A 7,161-nucleotide genomic window follows, 5' to 3' on the forward strand; every position below is an offset into this window, starting at 1 on the left:
CATTGCGCAAAATTTAGTATGCTGCAATGCGTGATGGAATGCTTTTCAAACTGGCAAAAAATATCTTTCTGAGACATCTGAAAAATAACCATTTTCGCACGTTAGCGAAAGAGTTAAAATCGTTTTCGACTGTCCTTACGGCACTATCAACAACGTGCTGATAACAGAATGAAAGCGTTTAGCTTAAAACACCAGTACCACCGAATCAAGCAACGTTTTTCAGCAACGAATATGAGGAAGCTCATCATGCTGTTAACTCATCAAATTACACAATATTTAGGCATATATTTATCATTTAAAAGCTATTGACAAAGTACCAAATTAAACATTGTGAATAATGCTAAAATTCCGAAGACAAGTAGTTGGGACGAGTTGGTGAGATTCTACGATAATATAGAAGAGTGCTTAGACACTCGATATAGAAAAGAAGAGACACACATCACGCTGAACTTGCAGCTCGGCGTCCCCATAATGGCGTCCCCGTTCATGCTATAGGGACGCCGAGCAGACGACGCGACGCTGATGTTGAGTAGTGCTGCGTAAAGCCCCGGTAGATGAACTGCCATGGTAGGGAGGGGCATTAATGGATGGATGGATATGGCTGTGCCCTTTAGATCGGGCGGTGGCTAGCACCACCAAGCCGTAATACTTAAAGAACCAAAAACTAGCTTTATATATTTTTTCCCTTTAAATAGTGAGGTTGAGGATTCGTACTTTGCAGTCAAGGGTTTAATTTTCACTCGTGTCTTGACTTTATTCACCAATCAGATAACCTCCTTCTAGTTAATTCTACCCGCTTAAAGTCTATTTGGCCAGGGTGTTGGGGCGCCATCTAGTTTTGAATGAACAAACTAGCCGAAGAAAACCGTCTATAAACAGGAAATCTATCTTTTTTTTTTTGCGTTGCTGCATTGCAACAATATTGATGAAATGCAAAATCTGTGGAAGTGTTGTTCACGTGCAGCAACAATAAAAACAAAGGTGTGTAGTGATTTCCACTCTACAAAATAATAACACCAAGATAGTTGTTTGTTCTATTTTATTTTATCATTTTATTTTGTCATCGTACATGAGATTATGAAGAACGCACTTCTGGTTGTCAGCCCGTTGTCCAAATTTACCATCGATGGCAAGTGCCTAAGCCGTATCTCTGCTTAAGGGAGCGGGTACAAACGTTTTCTGTAAGTGAAAACAACGTAACTATTTAGTTGTCTATATTCGTTTTCATTTATTTACTATGCTGCAATTTCGTTGGAGATAATAGCATACCTGCCAACTTTACCCAATTGTCCGGGAGACTCCCAAATTTGGACCTTATCTCCCGATTGTATGAATGTTATCTCGAATTTCCCCGAAAAGTGACTGCCTCTGTAGGCTTTTTTTTATCACGCGGGTACATGAGTCTTTCCTGTTGCGACAGTTGCAGTTTCGCGGAAGAGTACACGCCGCTAAACTTCTAGTTAATTGCAATCATACCGTTGAGCGTCGCTATAGGTAAATCCTGGGCACCTTACGGCGCACCTGTAAGAAGGTGAGGGAAAGGACACTACAACTTTTGCGTCTGTCCGTCTTGAACCACGCATTTCGCACGCTAGACATATCCGCCGCTTGCCTAGACATCGCCTGTGTTTTTTATGTAGATTCGGAGGGGCGGGGAGAGGGCTGCGTGTGGCTTCTCCGAGTTAAGATGGTGGGTAGATGGTGGTGTCAAAAGCAAAGAAGTACTTGTGTTTCGGGACTCGTATACTGCTGAGTTGACAAGTACGGATTCTGTACTATGTGTGCCTGTAATGTAAGCATTTCGCACGGCAGCAAGGCCGAGAGAAAGGTGCACAGAAGCTTCAAACACAGTGCGACCTGCACAAAATGCCTATTCACGGAATTTCCTCCGGATAATAATTTGTCCCGAAGCGTTCGTTATCACGCAGGACCGTTGTTTCGGGAATTATTCCCGCAGTCCGAGGGCTCGAAGACGCACGGGTGCGGACATACGTCGTCGGGGAATCGGCTGAAGGTGCCGAAAACCTTGAATCTGAAGCTCCGTGCTTTCTCAATCACAGTGGATGAAAGCGACGGCAGCGGGTTGCAGTGGTTTCCAATAAAAAGAAAACTTGCCCCCCCCCCCTCCCCGTCGCTGCATTCTCCCGAATTTTAGTGCTCCTAGGAGTACGGGTAGGTAATAGCAGGGTAAGTAACAGGATGAGCTTTTAACAAACTAAAAAGCAATGAAAGAATATTTTACTTCAGCATACAGGGTGTCCCACATAACTTGAGCCGAGAATTTGAAAGTGAAAGACGGTTCGGTGGTGAATTGAACCAAACGCGTATTTCTCGCACTAGCCTGTAGGTACTCAGGCTATTTTTTATTTCTCCCATACGAAATAATTAATTATTCTTAATTACCAATTTCTTTAATTATGGGCTGAAACACCAAATATGAGCACTGAGATGTAGAGCTCTTTTATAAACCGTCGACTAAATTGTTTCTGTACGACATGGCTAGCGCTGTTATTTTTTCTGCGTTGTAAAAAAAAAAAAAAGCCTATAGCAGTGCGCTCGCGGTCCGTCACACGGCTTCTTTTCACATTTCATGGGCTTTCCAACGTGCAGACGTATCGTACAGCAAACAATTCAGTCGGTGGTTTCTCAAAGTACACTACATACCAGTGTTCATATTTGGGTTTGCAGCTCATAATAAAAGGTAGGTAATTAAAAATTACTAATAGTTAGTATGGGGATAAATGAATATAATCATAGTACCTACAGACTAGTGTGGGTTGTATGCATTTGTTTCAATTCGCCTCGTAAGTGCCTTTCACTTTCAAATTCTTGGCTCAAGTTATGTGGGACACCCTGTAGAACATGAAGTAAAGTAAAGTAATCTCATTATTTTTAATTAAATGTATTTCATGCTACTGCATTATACTGAAGATAATATAATCCAATACCAATCGCTTAAATTGAATTGTTGGAATATTTGATGCTCGAGCAGAAAGGTGTTATAATTTTGTTTGTCCTTTTTTTGTGTGCGTTTAAAAAAAGGAAAACAAAACGTTTAGATTATCAATATCGAAAAAAAAAAGAGTCGTATTTTCTGGTTAGTTGAAAAGTATATCATGCTCCTGAAATACACGTAAAGATTTATAAGAACAAAGCGATAGGAACAATGACAAATCGAAGTGGACGCAAGGTGAGAACCTGCAATACTTGAACAACACTCACAGGGTCCTGAGAATGCGCTTTGAAGAAGACTGAGATGAGACGGGACACACGCCGCGCACCTCTGTCCGGGTCTTCAAAGCGCACCTGGGTTGTCGTCATGTGTAGCAGTCTATATACCCTCTCACCCCCCCCCCCCCCCCCCAAAGACGCTGGCAACCTGATGAGTCGGCCGCACATAGCGAGAGACACGACGAGATTGTTTACCAAGAAGACAAATTTTGTTATAATATTTGTATGCGCACTTCTCTGTGACATAGTAGGCTTGAGATCCACCACTGCGAAAGGGGGCGCCACCGTCGACGTTACGTGCTGGGTAGAGTCTTTAGGCAGGGTGCGCGGAACTGTCATACTATTGGAGCACCGACGTGCTGTGATAACTGACGGTGTTGAAGGTCCCAAAACAAGGATGCTATTATGGGAGACGCCATTGCGGACGGCTCCGGAAATTTCGACCACCCGTTGTTTCATTAACGGCACCCGATTAACAGTGCATGGTCCTCGAGCATTTTCTCCTCCATCGAAAATGCAGCCGCAGTGGCAGGGATTCGAACCCGTGACCATCAGGTCAGCAGTAGAATGCCATAGCCACTAGATCACCGTGGCGTGTCACAACAAGATGGTTGGCACAGCGGCCACTATTGACGTTTCACAAACATTATTTTTGCATAGGCTCCTTTTCCAAAGCAGTTTCGATTCGAGACCTGGCGTTTCCCTGCGGTAGAATACTTCATTGCCACGCAGAATCATGGCGTTCGATTTCTGCCGGGACTCTGATTTCTTTCAATTTGTCGGGTCAAAACTGCTGACGTCAGTGTTTTTTCTGTGGTAACGCTCTTTCGTTTACATTACCAGTGAATCTTCTCGCCGTTCCTGGGTAGATATTGACTGTCAATCCCCTGTGGTGAATACCCAAATACTGGAAACCGCGGCATACGGGTATGTGCAAGATGTGTCTGGAGGACAGCGTTTGACGACGTATAAACGACGGGATTTTCACGTTGTTAAATTGCATGACTAGACAGGCATATTCGTCAAACCCTCTTAGTGCCTCCCATATTAATTTTGCTTTATCCGGAGTTAAATAGGTGATCACGAGAGCATTAAGACGTAGGTGGCTAGATGGATGGTGATTGATCGACACTGCTGCAAAACTACTGCTGCTGTCATATAATACCGAGTTTACGAGGCAGCTTCCGCCAGGAATTTTTTGTCGCCTGACGTATAGAGCGCTACAATCCTTGCCTTTCTTCTTTCTACGTTGCGCTGAGGATGCATATATTGCGCAAGGCGGGAGATATGATGATGATGTCTTTTTGCACTTTTGCAAGTGGCTCGTAAGGTGTCTTCAACCTTGACTGTCGGGACACCCATTTCTATATGGGCATAGTGGCAGCAACGAGGGCACTATGCTAAAATGATGCCTTTTTTTGACGCAGCTCCTTGTCAACCTGATCGGACCCGCGCTCTGTGCAAGTGCCGTTCCTGGTTTCAGCGCTGCATCGCCTTCTGATGTGCCATTCTGCCTGGAGGGTCATGTGGTCTTCGGTGGCGGCACGCCCCTGGACTTTCCTATCGCCCCCGTGCACGATAGTTGCGACGTGTCCACCCGTGTGCCTTATCGAAGATTCCACTCCGCGCCCTCCTTCAACGCAGTCATCGATCATCCAATCATCGCCAACGCAAGACATGTGACGTCCCGCAGCGAAGCTATAAAGGAACCGGCCATCAGCTTTAGCTTCAGTGGGCATAGTGGCAGCAACGAGGACACTATGCTAAAACGATGCCTTTTTTTGACGCAGGTATGTTACTTTTCTGACGCGTACGTAGTCCGTAGCGATGACCGTTTTTTTTTGCTGCTGCTCTGCCCACAAGTGTTTGTTTTGTCATGTTCGGATGCAGTGTTTTCCTTTAACAGTATTTTACTGTGTGGTGATGTGGAACCTAATCCCGCCCCCTCCCCCCCGAAACTGCACCTGGAACTAATAACCGGCCGCATAGCACTCGTCCCGCTACTCGTTCATTCGGGAATACTATTTCGACCCCTGAGCTTGGCGCACGTTCCCGAATAGCTGATTGTTCTATATCAGACAAACCCGATGTCGCTGCTTTGCTTTCACAACTGCTGGCTACTCAGCAGCAAATCGCAAGTGATATTGCTGACATTAAGCTCCATTTCGACAACCGATTTGATGCACTCGAGTCTCGGGTATGTGCTTTGGAAAAAGCTTCCACGGGTTTCAATTCTGCTTCTGTTGGGTCGCCTATAACGGCCGAACTCACTTCCAAGATTGCTGATCTTGAGAATCGTTCACGGCGTAACAATATTGCAATTTACGGACTGGAAGAGGAAGCCTTCGAAGACGGTGGTTGTTTGGCAACTAAGATTGAGGCGTTTTTTACTGAAAAGCTGCAGATTGAATGTCCTCAGATTGAACGTTGTCACAGACTCGGTAGACAGCAACTAGATCGTTCCCGTCCTGTTATACTTAAGCTTCTTGATTATCGGGATAAAATGACCATATTTAAGAACGTTGCAAAGCTTAAAGGAACTAAAATTTATATTAACGAAGATTTCTCTCCGCGAGTTCACGCTCTGCGTAAAAAAATGTGGGACGCCGCAGCTCCTTTTCGTGATATAGGGTGTTCTACTAGTTTGAGGTTTGATTACATTCTAATAAACACAGCTCGCTACTACTGGGATGAAACACTGAATTCCCTTGTCAAAGCACCTAGTTTTCCAAATAATTCCGATGCGATGCCCTTCCCGGCTGCATCCGGTTCGGAACTACGATCTTCTCCTGGTGAACCTTCCCCAGCAGCAGCGCCTGTTGTCTCCGGTTGACGTCGTCCCGGCAGGAATGAAAATTTCGTCCTTCTAAACTTAAACGCTAGGAGCGTAATAAAGAAATTGCCTAGCCTTCTCTCCTTTGTCTCAGCGTATTCGCCTGACGTCATCGGCATTACTGAAACGTGGCTACATGATGGTATCCTTGATTCCGACTTCACTCCCCCAGGGTACACAGCAGTTCGCACCGATAGACTCGTGGGGAAAGGGGGTGGTGTTGCTCTTCTTATCCGTTCGGACTTAAAATTTGCTGTGATTACAGGCCCAGCCGACACCGAGTCTGTTTGGTGCAAGATTTGCCTCGATAAATGTGCAATTGTCGTTTGCGTTTTCTATCGGCCTCCTGCCTCGAGTATTAAAACAATACAGATCTTTAATAACTTCATGTACGAGCGCAATTTTAGTGCGTCGAACTTCATTTGCATGGGCGATTTTAACGCCCCAGGTATCCACTAGCCTTCCCTTACGTGTGATGGTCGCGAAAGTAATATTTGCAAGGAACTTATAGACTTTACAGTATCTTTCGGCTTAACTCAAATTGTTCATGGTGCCACCAGGTTGAATGCTGTTCTCGATCTCGTATTTTTAAGCTCCGACCTTTCGGATAAAGGCTTTGACTATGAAATAATTGATGGTCTGCCTGACCATCAGGCTGTTCTCGTTTCCCTCGCATGCGTAATCAATAAACCGCGATATGTTTTCACTTCGTTTCCTGACTTTGAACGTCCGGATGACCTTTCTGTTTTAGACGCTTTGGCGGATGCGTACGATGACTTTGTGCTACTCAGCGCTTCAGGAGACATTGATACACTAACTACCGCCCCGCCGCGGTGGTCTAGTGGCTAAGGTACTCGGCTGCTGACCCGCAGGGCGCGGGTTCGAATCCCGGCTGCGGCAGCTGCATTTCCGATGGAGGCGGAAATGTTGTAGGCCCGTGTGCTCAGATTTTGGTGCACGTTAAAGAACCCCAGGTGGTCTAAATTTCCGGAGCCCTCCACTACGGCGTCTCTCATAATCATATAGTGGTTTTGGGACGTTAAACCCCACATATCAATCAATCAATACACTAACTACCACTTTTGAAAATCTAGTAA

The 7,161-nt window shown here is 45.2% G+C and overlaps 1 long non-coding RNA gene across 1 annotated transcript in view; it reads right to left on the reverse strand.

The window, feature by feature from the left end:
* Window positions 1-1,022: 1,022 nt before the first annotated feature.
* LOC142771278 (uncharacterized) overlaps window positions 1,023-7,161 on the reverse strand; it is a 13,834-nt gene continuing 7,695 nt past the window's right edge. Inside the window, exon 3 of the long non-coding RNA XR_012885858.1 lies at window positions 1,023-1,179. This is a non-coding gene — a long non-coding RNA (uncharacterized LOC142771278). The remainder of the gene's footprint in view (window positions 1,180-7,161) is intronic.

The sequence above is a fragment of the Rhipicephalus microplus genome, chromosome 9 (assembly GCF_043290135.1).
Source record: "Rhipicephalus microplus isolate Deutch F79 chromosome 9, USDA_Rmic, whole genome shotgun sequence".
Lineage (NCBI taxonomy): Eukaryota > Metazoa > Arthropoda > Arachnida > Ixodida > Ixodidae > Rhipicephalus > Rhipicephalus microplus.